Source organism: Pectinophora gossypiella, chromosome 6 (assembly GCF_024362695.1).
Source record: "Pectinophora gossypiella chromosome 6, ilPecGoss1.1, whole genome shotgun sequence".
NCBI classification, from domain to species: Eukaryota; Metazoa; Arthropoda; class Insecta; order Lepidoptera; family Gelechiidae; genus Pectinophora; species Pectinophora gossypiella.
Genome location: NC_065409.1, coordinates 10,838,055 through 10,853,265, shown reverse-complemented (window position 1 = coordinate 10,853,265; position 15,211 = coordinate 10,838,055).

Here is a 15,211-nt window from a genome sequence, read left to right as displayed (position 1 = left end):
GTGTCACCGACTTGCTTCCCAAACGAGGAGCGCCGGTTCGCACCCCTACACCGGACTTGCACCAATTAGTTATAATAATTAATAATTTAATGAAGTGGGCAGAGTCACAAATCAAACGAGAACTTGCAGTCATTTATGGTACGAAGTCTTATGAGAGATATGAACCGTATGGTGGCAGGTGATCAGCATGTTAGAAATAACAATCCGTCTGTCGGTTTTTACGACATTCCCCACATGAAAATTCCCGCTCGAAATTGGTCAAGAATATGAGATCAAAAATGAAAGCAATAAAAAGTAACGCTACTTATAACATTTTTAATCTTAAAAGAAAAATTCATTTAGCTTACGTATCTAATTTATAATTAAAACATCCAATTTGGGACGTCGGCTCTACGCGAGGAGCTAGTGCGCGCTACGGCGCGTGTAATGCAATTTTCTCCCATGATGCAACGATCCGGGTGCTTGAGGTAGATTTACGTTTATGCACCTTGTGGGTACATATTAGATTTACTTCAAAGGCACCTTGTTCACTTTGCAACATTTAGAACATCTTTAGACACAAATCGAAGCTCAGTTTTTATTTTCAATCCACGCTTTAGTGCCATAACTCGCCGAGGCACCAAGGACGCGTCGCTAAACAATTTATATTTTAATAACTTCGTTGTCAAAGTGTCGCCAAGTGAGGTACCTGCCGTACAGTTGAATATGAATTGTTCGGCGACAGTCGCCGGCGACGTGACCATGGCGTTACGGTGTGTTATGGTCCTTAGAGCCCTCGAAACATACAGTATCAATATTCGTTTTTCGATAAGTATTACAAAAAATAAAAAATGTCTATCCAAATACTAAAGTAATGATCGGGTCATGCTGCTTAATTCAAATTCGATGACGTTTTCATTGCAATTACATTCATAATATATAATTTCAATTAATCCATAATTCCTTATTGCACAGAAACATAAACACAGGACATGTACATACGAATACGGCCTTATTGCTAAACAGCAATTTCTGCCAGGCAACTTTAGGGTGAAAGAACTTTATGCACTGGAGCGCGGGATGGTGCAATACAATAAAATGAAAAAATAAAGTAGTAACATTATGTAACATTATGTGACATTATGTGACATTATGTAACATTATGAACATTAACATTATTGCGTAAGTGATACATTTTGTCCTGCCCGAGAACAACAATTTGTTTACAACTAAGTTGGGGTAGTCTGTTATTGGCTTAGCGTGTACCTTGTATTAGTAAACACTATTGATGTATATTATTAAGCTGTTGATTACCTGAATAAGAAAAAAAATAGGAATAATAAATTCAAATTACAACCGTAAAGGCGTAAAGCATTCAAATGAAATCTTTATTAGTCACTTCTAATTAGAAGTCCAATTAGTGAAAATATGCAGATACATTTTCTGTTTTATCTATACAGACTCCAGACTGCTACACTCGACACAAGTCCCGCTTTAGAATGAGACTCGTATATTTCACTCTTGACAAAAAGCTTTGAATAAAATTCACAGATGTTGTCGCGAATTGCTGAGAAGATAATAAAACCCGGGTGTTTGACGGCTCGAGTTTATTGTACTAGATATTTCAGCTACTTTAGAAAAAAAAACGTATCCCTGATGATGAAAAAGATTGAAATGCGATGAAAATGTAACACTAATCAATAAACAAATGACTGCTTTGGAAAAAGAATTCCACGTTTATAAAATAAAATTAATTTGAAATTAGAATTCTTAGCCAAACAAAAAATATTTTGATTTGAAATGGCCAGTACTGCAGAACGGCAATTTCATAGATAAAGACCTATTATAATGTACTTTTATCAAATCAAACTGCTTGTAATAGTATTTTATGCAACAGTTGTATAAGAAGGGTCAAAAAATGCGAGTGGCGTGAGTTGCGATGTGAGCCTTGGCGAACATCGCAATAAGAGACGCCACGAGCATTTTTTGACCTAGTTATACAACGTTGCATACAATACTTTTTCTAAGCGAAACACAAAAATTTTCCAATTTATTTTCCAACGCGCGGGAAAATGGCGGCAAATGTATACTTTTTTTTTATAGTATATCTATGGCACCAAACAAAGTAAAGGTGCCAGTTTCCAGGTCAAAAAAAAAAAAAAAACAACAATGCTTTTTTGGCGACATTATAGTACAGTTACACTTTGTAAACAATGCTTTTATAGGCCATAGAGCGTACACTTTTTCAAAGAGTTTAATTATGTATGTACTTATATTAGACTTTTTGGTTATTTAAATGCCAGATTAAAGTAGAGGAGTAGAAAAAGGTCATTAAAACACAGGGGGCTCCAAATCCATTGACTGACTAGACTCATTAGACTTAGTGACGTAACTAATTAGGTAGATATGCTCATTTGCCTCGTTACAACATTTATATTTAGGACCTTGAGCGGTGAAATAGATTTTAATTTTGTACGAAATATTAAAGTAAATCCTGCGTATAGACCCAATTTTCCCCCGTCCCCAGTTCAATTTGATGTTATAAGACTATAATATAAGCTCACGACTATATCCCAATGGAGTAGTCAGAGGCACATCTGTCGCAAGATAAACGCAGTACCTACACCTTACCGAGCTTTTAGACCAACGTGACAGGTGGCCGAATCGCCGTGTATAATAATTCAATGCTATAAGAGATTCAAGCAAAACAAAGTACATACTTAGACCTTAAACTATTTTGATCGGGTTAATACGTGGTAAAATATTAAATAATAGTGAATTGAGGGTAGTTACACCTACAACACCTTCGCAATGATAAGCACTCGCCGCGCCAGTCACTCGTGACCACGGTCTCTACGGCTGCATCGCTGACGAAACGCCGGGAAAAAAAAGTACTTACCTAATAAGGTTTTTTTTGACGTGACTTATTGTAGATTTGCCGCAAATGGCATTAGCTACTTGGCCGGACAAATGGAGTGCGCTGAGGGCTCTCACCCGGTACAAAATTTAAGACAACAGGCCTGAGGATGCCCAGATAGGCGCGAAGCTCGACTCAGGGCGTCGTCTGAGAGGAAAATAATCTAAAACAATAAAGCGTTGTATGAGGGATCTAATAAAGTGGTAGTGAAAGTATTGAGCCAATATGCAAAATTATAATATATAGGATAAACTTTGAATAACAAATTACTTAAAATAGATCGGATTACCAGTCGGATTCAACATCACTTGTCGAACACATGGACGTTGATTGAGTGACAAATGTTTGTGGAACTGCACTGATGGATCAGACAGACACCTACGTAGTAATTGTATCACGTTTCCGATTGACAATAACGTCAACAGGCGGAATGTAATTTAATGGAATTGATTTGTCTATCATGTGCATCTCTAATGTACAGTCATGAGCAATATAATGTACCCACTTTAGGACTCTGTCGCACTAACATATTTGACATTTAGTGAAACTTACAGTTCAATTGGTCAAAAACGTTAGTGTGATATGGTACCAAAGTGTATACATATTATTGCTCGTGACTGTACTAGGGACTGATACATACAGGGTGCTAGTGAGATCGTAACGAAAACTTTGAGGGATGTTTCAGGCCATGATTCTGAGTTGATATCAAGTGGAATTTTCCGTCGCAAAAAAGTGTGGAATTGAAGTGATTAAAAATAACACTAAAATTTTCATGAATTTTCCAACAGGGAATACTACTACTACTTAAATTTAAAATAAAAATGATACATTATTAAAAACCGTCAATATTAAATCAATAATAAGCACAACAAAAACTCAAAATCTTAATTAAATATTGCCGACAAGAAGTTCTACCATCAGTACGGCATAGAATAACAAATATTACTACTTTATATTACTTACTACTTGCTCCCCACCAGCGTCTGAGCTAGGTTTACCTCCCCCCTCCCCCCCTTAAACATAGTTTAGACTGGAATCGTATGGTGTCAGACGTCACACACACCGATGCGCGTGTACGATAATGTCAATGCGTAGTGTCAGTGTAAAACGAGGTTGTCTGTATGAAGAGTCCGGGTTATGGTTACGGTGTCACTAACACTTTGTGTACTAAACTAGTAGAAATTAGTTACCTACTACACAATATTTATAACGGCTATTAATTGTGTAGTAACACTGATCAAGATGTTCCGATTTCCAGTAAGTAGTTCTAACTTACTTAAGCCACTGAATGGGATACGTAATTACATAAGAAATAATAAGATACTTATAAATAAACTTTCTTCACTCAACCGCGCGAATCTCCAACTAAGAGCCCTCAGGACTCCTCATTTGTGTGGCCAAGTAGTTAATGCCATTTGCGGAAAAACTACAATCTACAATAAGAAAAGAGAAACTTCACTAAGTGTCCAACTCATAGACCTTCGGATTGCTTTCTACATCTTAATATAGGTCTACATAACCCCACAGAACATATAAGGTCGACTTTTACATCAACAAACTGCTTCAGTACCCTAGGTATTGTTATAAGTGATTTAATTAGAGAATTAATTATTCAGAGCAGTACCTAAACAAACAAAACAACCCGAACTCGTGACTGGATAAAGAAACAAAAGCGTGGCTAATGACAACAATTTTATGTTAATAATTGTGTCATTAAACACAGATTTTGCGTCAAAAGTTGGTGATAGTATCCCCATTTCAAAATATGCTTAATTGCTTATTAACAACTGGTTGACAAAATTCTCGGCGCTCTCTTTTTTTTCTACTAAGTAGTGATGCAGCCCTGCGCAAGTTAGTAAAGAAAAAATTGAGGTAAGTACGCGGGATTTGTGTGTATATTACGTAAGATAGCGCGGTAACTCTCCGACCCGCACCGATCCGTATCGAACGCCGCGTTACATTCGCTTCACCCCCTCTGAATATAACATTAGTCATAAATTCTGCCTTTAGTTAAGTACCTACCTGTCTAGTCTGTGTATGTTACTTTATTAATAGGCATTGTTTTGTTGTAGACAAATAAGTTTGTTTAAAGGAGTTTACTTCCAAAATAGAACAGTTGCTTTCATTTAACATTTGATTGTCCCTAGTGAGCCTTACTTGTTAATGAGGAACTTTCTAGGCTACGTTCCCCCTAAAAAAATATAGATGGCGCTGTTCAGATTTAACGTGATAATTACCTATTTTGTCATTACTTGGGGTATATATATAATTATTCAAAATATAATGCAATGCAGAGGTATATATGAAAATAATCGTTGCGAGATATATAATTATTTTGCTACTACCTATATTGCTTTTCGTTATTTTGATCAGAATAATATTGGGTGGAAGATGTGTTGTGCCTGGGTGTAATAATGGCATGTCACATTTATACACAAAAACAAAGATAAAAAGATGCATATTTCTGCTATCCATGTAATTAGAAGGTTAAACGAAGGTTATACTGAACATTATAGAAGGAAAAATTGAAGGGAAGAGAGGAAGGGGTAGACCTAGGATAACATTTATGAAACAAATAAAAGAGAAGGTGCAGGTCGTGTCGTATCGGGAGGTGAAGGTTTTGGCGGGAAGAAGAGAGGAATGGCGGTTACTCCACCGACAAGAGCGCAGCTCTTAAATAGAGAGAGAGAAACGAAGGTAAATCTGTACAGCGCCATCCTGGGAAAGTAACCTAGAAAGTCCTTCATTGCTGCTTAATAAAACTTAAGGCCGCCTATTGTGTCTTTATTTTTCATTGTGCCCGCAATGTGTCCTGGGTGCTCTATAAAGTGACTTATGTTATTGTTATTTTATCCTATTTTCAATGGGTCCGCTTACCTAACCTGAAGTTTGAAGAAAACACATTTTCTCGGACTTTAATATTACAATTTTATTCATTGTACCAAAAGTTATACATCTGGGAGGCAATGTATCAGGTACTTAAATAGTCTTAAGGGCCTAATAACGTATCGAAACGTATCCAAACAGAGATATTAAAATTAAACGAAAAACACAAACAGACGTAAACGTTCTTTTCACGGACATATGTGAATTAGGGTCGCCACTCAACGGTAGTTCGTTCGAAATAATTACTTTGCGTCTAAAATAGATGAATTACCGAGAAATATTATATAGATTTCAGAGTCAAATTGTATATTTGCAGACTTCAAATACTAATGTTGGTAAGTACTTTTTGTGAGAAATAATTACATATACAATTACAAGCTTAATCAGAACTACGATAATATTTGTAGAGTTTCAATATACAAAAGGAGAATTCAATAAACAAAAAGTATAATCTAATCAAATAGGTACATTAAATAATCGGTATACCGCATCTACAATATTGGTATCCCTGAGGCAGATTCAAGGCAAATTACTTAACAAAAATCCGTCTCAGCGCTCGCGCCACTCGCAGCCCTAACCAGGGCATGAAATTACATTTGCCCATTAATCTAGTCGCCGACAGTTGCGGAAAATGCTGTTAACACCCACACAGGCCGTGTACTGACTTGCATGTGTCAACATTCGCTCATTTTATAACCATCTTATTGCTTTTTTACTCTGCCGCTCCATGGAAACCATTACAAACCCGAGGTCAAAGAGTTGCGGAGTGGGAAGAGACACACAACTCAAAGTCAAGTCAAATTATAAGGCTAATGTCATATCCTTGTTTATGAAAAGACGTTACTAGGTAATTGAATGAAGGATGTATCGTCCTCCACTTGTCCTTAGGTGAGATTGTAATCAACAGAAAGGCAACGAAATGGGAAGAACTACAAGTCAACTACAGATCAAAGACCATTTATACATACCTAAGTAGATATTTTTAAATCGGTCTGTTTCAATACAAACTGTATACACAAGTACCTAACATAAGACTCAGCGGAGTTTATACTTGAAACTTGTTAAAAGGTATAAAATATTCATGCTATTCGCATGTTTGCCTCGCAAGAGTGACGCAAATTCAGTTCCATTGACATTTTTATCGGAGAACCACTGCAATGAATTTTTTGTGGTTCCGCGGGGTATATAAAAGTTCGGTGTGCATAGGCAAATACCTGTGGCAAATACCTACGCCGTTGCACTATAAATCGGATTCGTGTGAAATATTCGACACTCCATCGCTGTATTGATTCAGTCGACGGGTGGCGCTTACAAACCAAAAGCAATACACGCTTTTGCTCTTCGGATTATCGTTAACCGTAATTCTAAGAGGATTCAGAATAATACCTCTATTAATCATGAGACAAGTCAATCTCTCAAGACGGGCGATAGAATAAAGACGAAGTCATTTTCGCGACAGTTTTTACTCCTAATTGGATCATGAGATTTTTCGTGAGTCCTTTTCCTCATAAATATCCATTACGTCTGAAGGATAAGACAAAATTTATTACACCAAAGCTTCATGAAAAACCCCGAAAAGCTGTCAAGTTTGCGTTTCAAAATAATAACAAGGCAAATGTAATAAATGAAGATGCCTTGGTAAAGATGCTTTGTAAACACAGGAGAGTATAATTTATACTATAAGACACCTTTTGAATAAATTATAGATTATACCGACTAATAAAATCACGTTATTACTTATGTGTGCATGTACCTACCTACCTACACAAAGGAATTCTTGATAGACAAGTCATCATCAAGAAGTGATTTGGTGTCCCAAGGAACGTTGCCACTTTGAGAACGCTCCCGGCAGTATAGACGCAAAAGTTATTTAAAAACAGCTTTATTAGGTCATAGAATAAGGAACAATACTACGTATATAGAACGGCAACTCTCCGCTCCCCACCAGCGCCTGAGCTAGGTTTACCTCACCCACCCTCAGGCATAATTTATACTTCAATCGTATGGCGTCAGACGTCACACACGCAAATGCGCGTGAACGATAATGGCAATGTGTGGTGTCTGTGTAAAACGAGTTGTTTGTATGAAGTGTCCGGGGTGTGATTAGGTAGCCGTTAGGCAGATAGGATCAGAGTACAAGAACAAATTTAAATAAAAGCAGCCAGTGTCCTTACAAAGACTTTTATAACAGGAACATTCCCATGTTGGTAATATTCCCGTGAAGAGCATATCGGGGAGGTTCTGCTCCTGTCATCATTTAAATAGAAGCACACTAAACAAGGGCGGTGATTGGCAGGGGTCCAGCTGGAATTGAGTGTCATATTACTTTGCAGTTTGCCGAACGGAAACTAACTGCCATCGAAACAGAAATGACGGACATCACAAAGCACATTCGTAGCACAAAGAAACTTTATGAAAGGTACAAACAATGTAGATATCGTATACCTACATTCCCACATTCCCGAGAATTGCTTTTTCGGAGGTACGTGACCTAACCTGTGCTGGGCTGTTTTCTTTTCGCGGCCGCAGTCGCTTCTGTAAAAATCTGGACCTGTCAAAATATGCGCTGCCCTTGTGAAAAACGGGATAATGCTATGGGGATGATTAAAAAAACTCATCAGGTAATAAGGCCATTAACTTTCAATTATAACTGGAAACAAGACTTTTCGTCAAGAAAAGAGCACACAGTTGAAAATGAAGTACAAGTAAGTGAATTCCGCGATGAAATCCCTTAGTTATTAAAATGCACAGCGCACTTGTCATCTTTCCGCGCATTAATCCCGTTTAATGGAAATTCTATGTCACTTCATTTCAATTTTCTAGGGCGCACTTTCCCGAACAGATAAATACATGAGACTATAGGTGCTTTTATTGAAAGTCGACTTTTGTTTCCTTTTGATGCTTAACGAAATAAAAATCACATAAAACTGTAGGTGCTGTAGCGATCAGCATATTAGTATTTTTTTTTATTTCATTCAAAATAAATGGGTCCTGAAATTTCTTCAGATTTGTTATAAGTCTGTTTATGTTTAAAGAAAAAGTTACCTAAACATACTTAGTCTTGTGTCTTATGTTGTGCTCTTAACTTCGCTTGAGTCGCAAAACAAGGTCGACTCTGAACAAACGAATTAGGTACTTAAGTATAAAAATAAGGAAATACTTATACTTAAATATAAGCTCAGGACTAGCATATTCACAATTGGAGCAGCTATAGGTACTCCTTCGCATGATGAACTAAGTACCCACGTTTCACGGAGCTTTATTTAGACCACCATTGGTGTAAGTGGTCGTGAATAGATCGTCACAGGTAAGTAGGTTACTCAAAGAAAAATCGCGAAATCGACACCTGATTGTTACGCAGTAACTATAACTACCACACATATACTCAATAGATATGTGGCCGGATAATTTCAAGCACAGATGCTTACGTATACGTATGAACCCGACGTCGCGTCGGTCTGTCTGAGAGGATTTCGGTAGGAGCGGTCCAAAGTGGGCTGATATAGAGAAGCGGTTGTCAAAAGGTTCTGAAGACATGAATATGTATGCACTTCGCCGGGTTCTGCTCACTCACTCTGTGGAATTGAGTATTTACCCAATAGACAGGTTATCTTTTAAAACAATAGTTAAACCAGGGACACACTATGATAGCAGTTTGTTGTTTGTTTTGACGTTTGTCCCGCTGTTCATTAAATTTCGTATTCATTCAAATACTTGGTCCTTGATTCATAACTACGTTAAACGAGTTAGCTGTATTTATATTCATCAAGTTTCAAATTAATTTATAACTATTAGGTATTATTGACGGAGCGAATTTCTGTACTTTATTATGTCAAAAATTCAAAAGAGCCATCACAGCATACTGCTAGTTTAGTAGAACACAATGACTTGTTAGCAAATAGGTCGCCTGTTGTACCTTTCATGTTCTCACTATATTTATTTATCATAATTAGGTATATTTCCCTGGTGTTGGGTTCAATACTACACGTAATATAAATACTGTTGTTAACAGTGAGATTATAACTGCTCAACAACAAGAAGTCTCAACAGACTAGGTATATTGTTGTTCATTTTGATGAATATGGTGTTCATAATATAATGTGCATAGCTGTTAGTATTACATAACATACGGACCTATGCAAAAAACATGCCAGCGTGCTTTTAAACTAATTTAACATTTAATTTTAAGTTTACATAAATGTCGCATTAATAATAGTTTTCGTAGCAAACTTCCTAGATTTAAAGCAATGTTAACTTTTCAGCTTTTAATACTTATATTTTGTTATTAATATGAACTGTTCTACTTACGTGAAGTTTTTAGTCTGTGGGGAGAGGCGGTATTAGAGGTGCAACAGTACCGCTATTCTGCTATAAAAGCTTTTGTTGAAAGTTTCGCAACGAATGCAGTTTTCATGCTAAATTAACTCGCTCTGTTGGCAATTTGGAGGATTTTGAATACTATATCTAGTTTCGTGGGTTTTGTAGTTTTAAGGCCAAGTAGTTAATACCATCTGGGGCAAATCTACAGTAAGTCACGTTAAAAAAGAGGTATTGCTGCTGTTTTAGCACGTGCTTATATTTATGCGTCTTGTAGTGGTTATGTAGGAAATAGTATTTTTTTCAATGACTGACTTTTCAGACTATGTTCCCCAAAAACAATATAGATGGCGTGGTTCAGATTTAAAGTGATAAAAATTACATATTTTCTCATTGCTCGGGTAAATAATTATTCAAAAACATAATGTCATAGCAAAAACATAATGTATATAAAAATAATTGTTGCTTGATATTTGGATCAGATATGTATAGAATTGCGTTGCTCCCTATATTGCTTCTTTTTATTTTGATCAGATTAATAATGTGTGGAAGATGTAATTGTGCCTGGGTGTAATAAAAAGGCTCATTATTTCTACCCAAAATAAAGATAAAAGATGCAAATGTATGTTATCCATGAAATTAGAAGGATTTTTATTTTATATTGACCAAGTATGTTGGGGTCTTGGTTCCATACAAGACCATTAACCCGGCCCCAGGGGGGACAGAGTCATCTTCTCTGCCCTCCACTGGGGCAATTCCTGTTCGGCGCGTCCTTGCCGCGGGGGTGGGCGCCTCTTACTTCAGTAGGCCGGAGTAAGATGGTGGCTGAGTTCGAATAGGGACCCAGACCTACGGGGTATAACGTAGAACCCTTGCCCAGGGATACGGGTGAAGACCTCAACGGCTGCAGAGGCGGAGATGGGAGCCATCGGTACGGCAATGCAGGACGAAAGGGGCATGTCACAGGGACTGTAACCTGGAACCTGACAGAGGGCAGCAGTAACTGTCAGTACTATTCAGAGGCAGAGGACAAGAGTCCTAGTATGGCTTTGTAATAGACTACTCTGGGCGCCATCCCACTCGCGTCGGACAGAGTACTGCGGGGCGGAAGGCAAGAGGGAAACCACTGCCCTATTTTTCCCTAAAAAAGTAGCATGGAGAGTATTTTACAGAAATGCTGCACCGACAAGAGCGTGGCTCTTAAATTGATGATGATGATGTTGGCTCAACTATGCCTAATGGTAAACATAGAGAAGCCCTAACTGCAGCTAATTGCTAATTGTTTTAAAATATTTACAGCGCCATCTGTATTGTTTCTAAGGAACGTAGCCTGGAAAGTCCCTCATTGGATATGGCTATTTACCAATTTTGTTTTGTTATTACTATTATTTAGGCACTTAAATGTTCTATTCACGCGGAAAATCTGTCCGGCTCGCCATTAGGAGTTTGTAACTAAATTTCTAAACACGCAATTTAGATGCACGTTTTCTCGAAAGATTTCGACTCACGAAATCTCGACACATAGTATATCGACAAACTAAATTTCGACACACGAAATCTCGACGAATGATATCCCGACTAACATTATAGGTATCCTATCCGTGTTCGATAATGACGGACAGTGAAAATGACTATGAGATATCCGATGGATGCAGTGCGCAAGCTCACATACAAATAGTACTTCTGCATCTTCGGATTCGTCATTCTCGGACAAGAATCGGATTCGAATCGGACGCAATGTGAAATTAGCGCCTTAAATTTCAAAACACAGTATCTAAAGAAATAAAAATCACAATTTTTTTTACTGTTTATTCTTGAATCATTGGTTACTATAATAAACTTTCATTGAGGTTATAATTAATATAAATACTTTCTTAGTTTTATGCAAAATGATGCGGGTACGTAGTTGTCATTGTTGTCATGGTTTGTTGACATTTAAAAAAAAACTGTATAAAAAAATATGTATTGATTTTATCGAAAAAACTAAATACAAATAAACTGTAATTATGTAAATAGGTAATGTTTTTCATATTAAGTTTAGTTTTAATATTATTTTTAGTTTTTATAAATATTTATAGTTTTTATTTTTGTAATTATATCGAATATAGGTACACTTGTCGAGATAGCGTGCAAAAAAATTACGTATTACACCCCGCCATTAGTGCTATTATTCTGCACAGTATGGCGATTCTCACACTGCCCCGCATGATGCAGCGTAGCGCGTGGATGCGTGTTCTTCCGTTGCTTGTAAGTTTCTCCGTTTGTATAGAAAACACGCACAGTCTAACGCACAGAAAATGCATCCACGCGCGTTCATGCGGATCACGCGCATACAAGCGGAAAAACATGCACCACCGCGCGTAGGTGCGGGGCGAGACGCAATGCGTGATTTTGGAACGGCTTTGAATGAAATGAGAGCCGCCGTGCGTTAATCTACAACACGCCCATACGCGCGTGAGTGCGTAAAACCCGCACTATGATGCAGGTCTGCACTCCCGTAGGTATGCGCGTACGTGCGTCGACACACAACATGCACAATGATGCGGCGCAGTGTGAGAATCGCCTATCTGAGTATCTGCAACACAGACTATAATATAATGTATTATTGTTTTTCACAGGGTCCGCCTACCTAACCTGAAAACTTGACAGGTCCGGTTTTTTACAGAAACGACTGTCTGACCTTCAAACCCGCGAAGGGAAAACCAGCCCAATACAGGTTAGGTCACATACCTCCGAAAATGCATTTCTCGGGAATGTGGGTTTCCTCACGATGTTTTCCTTCACCGTTGAGCACGTGATAATCATTTATGATCTAAACATGAATTCGAAAACAAATTCGACCATCATTGGTTTAGGCCTGTGCTGGACTCGAACCTGCAACCTCAAAATGAGCGGTAAGCGTTCTACCACCTGGGCTACCACGGCTACATGGGACAAAATATACTTACTCGAAAATATTAATAAACATTTTTTAAGAGATATATATAATTATCATATAAAAGACATCAACGCATGGGCTATATCAAGTTCAACAATATAGTATTTAGAATTAAAAGAAATTCCCGATCACCTTCTCTGGAGGGCCGGGTTCGATCCTGATGGGAACAATGTCGAAATCACTTTGTGAGACTGTCATTTGTTTGGTGAGAACTTGGCAATTATTATTTTTTTTTAATTAAATCACCCGATTGTCTAAAAAAGTAAGATGATTCCATGCGTAGTAAGACACGTTAACCCGTTGGTCCCGGCTATTAGACGTAAAAACACCTCCACCAATCCATACTGGAGCAGCGTGGTGGAGTATGATCCATCCCCCCTCAATGATTCATGTAACGACTACGTACATACATCAGTAAGTAGTAACCGGGAGCAACGGCTTAACGTGCCTTCCGAAGCACGTATAGTCTTACTTTCGGACAATCAGGTGATCACCCTGTAGTGTCCTAACCAAACTGGGGATCACAATTTATGTGATATGTCCCCACCGGGATTCGAACCCAGGACCTCCAGATCGTGAGCCCAACACTCAACCACTGGACCACGGAGGCCATTACAGGTCAATCGGACATTCGTCGAAAGTAAAAAGATTTGTGCTTCGGCGCACGTTAAACAGCAATTAATTAACACGTTAACAGTCCCCATACAAGCGTTTCAAAACATGCCATATGTCCAAATGAGATATTATATTTTTTGGCTTTCGTTTGTTATTCAATGTGACATGTTTTTGACTTTTTCTATTTATAAGGTCTTTGGCTACAAGTCCTTTATGAAAATATCAACAAATTTTACGAGTCCGTGATTTGACAGCCCATAAAGCTGCACTGGTCTCGTGTACCTCATAGGGTACACGAACTCGGCGGAACCGCTCCCCGTGTGCCACATACGGTACACCGGACTGTTAACGTGTTAAGTAAGCGTGTAAGTAGTCGTTACATGAGCCATGTCAGAGGCTTTTGACAGCTCTGGTAACACTGACACCAGGGAAGATGAAGTCAGTCATTGATGTCACAACCCACAAGGGAGAAGTACTTATAACAACAAAATATAACATTCACAGTAAGTGTACTTGGTAAGTTGTCCGATTCCTACAGACAATACCTGTCATTTTCTTATCCGCAGAAAAGGAAAGACGGATGATTGACAACTGTTAATTTTAAAACGAATTAATAAACTGGCGAAGAAATAGGTATCTCACTCATTTGACGTGTGCTGTCAACTTAATTCTGTCGAGTCAATATAACATTTAGAAGGGCTTTTTTTTCTGCCAAAAATGGACGTGTGTTCCATAAATGTTACGCCTGTCGATTAGGTACGCGTCCCTTTCGTTTTCAGCGGGTAAGAATATGACAGGAATAACTTAAAATAAAATTGGATGGTGCGTACAGGAATCAGCACCATACTATTAAGTAACTAACCTATACTAATAAGTAACTAACTTATACCAAAGAAAAGTACCTACTTACATAAGATCAAAGAGTAGGTAAGTAAGTGAACGGTACCTCACTGTAGTGAAACGTCTTGTCATGTGACCTTCCTTTGAAGTCCTAAAGACAGTTCAATTGTGTCATCGTTATGATCACCAATATCTAAGTGAGATTTTTTTTGTTAGATGTAGCAAATAAAACAAATATTATAAGTCTAGTCAGTATTTGAAAGAAACCGTTAAGCCGTCGGTCCCGGCTATTAGCTGTAAAGACACCTCCACCAACCTGCAGTGGAGCAGCGTGGTGGAGTATGCTCCATACCCTCTCCGGTTGATTGAGGGGAGGTCTGTGCCCAGCAGTGGGACGTATATAGGCTGTTTATGTTTTGTAAGCGCCTGTTAGATCCCCGGTACCTGACTTGCACCCATCATCATCAGCCGTACGACGCCCACTGCTGGGCATAGGCCTCCCCCAATGACTTGCACCCAGAAGTCATTAATTAGTCTTGAAGGCAATTTTCACTGACACAATTATCTCGTCCATTATAGACAGCGATACTATTTACTACCGACGAAGTGTGGTAGGTACTTGTTTCATTTTATATCCTCCTAAGGCCCACGGCCCTACTAGTAGTACTAATCCCATTGTTTAACTATTGTGTCTGGAAATCCGGGCCTTAGGAACATTC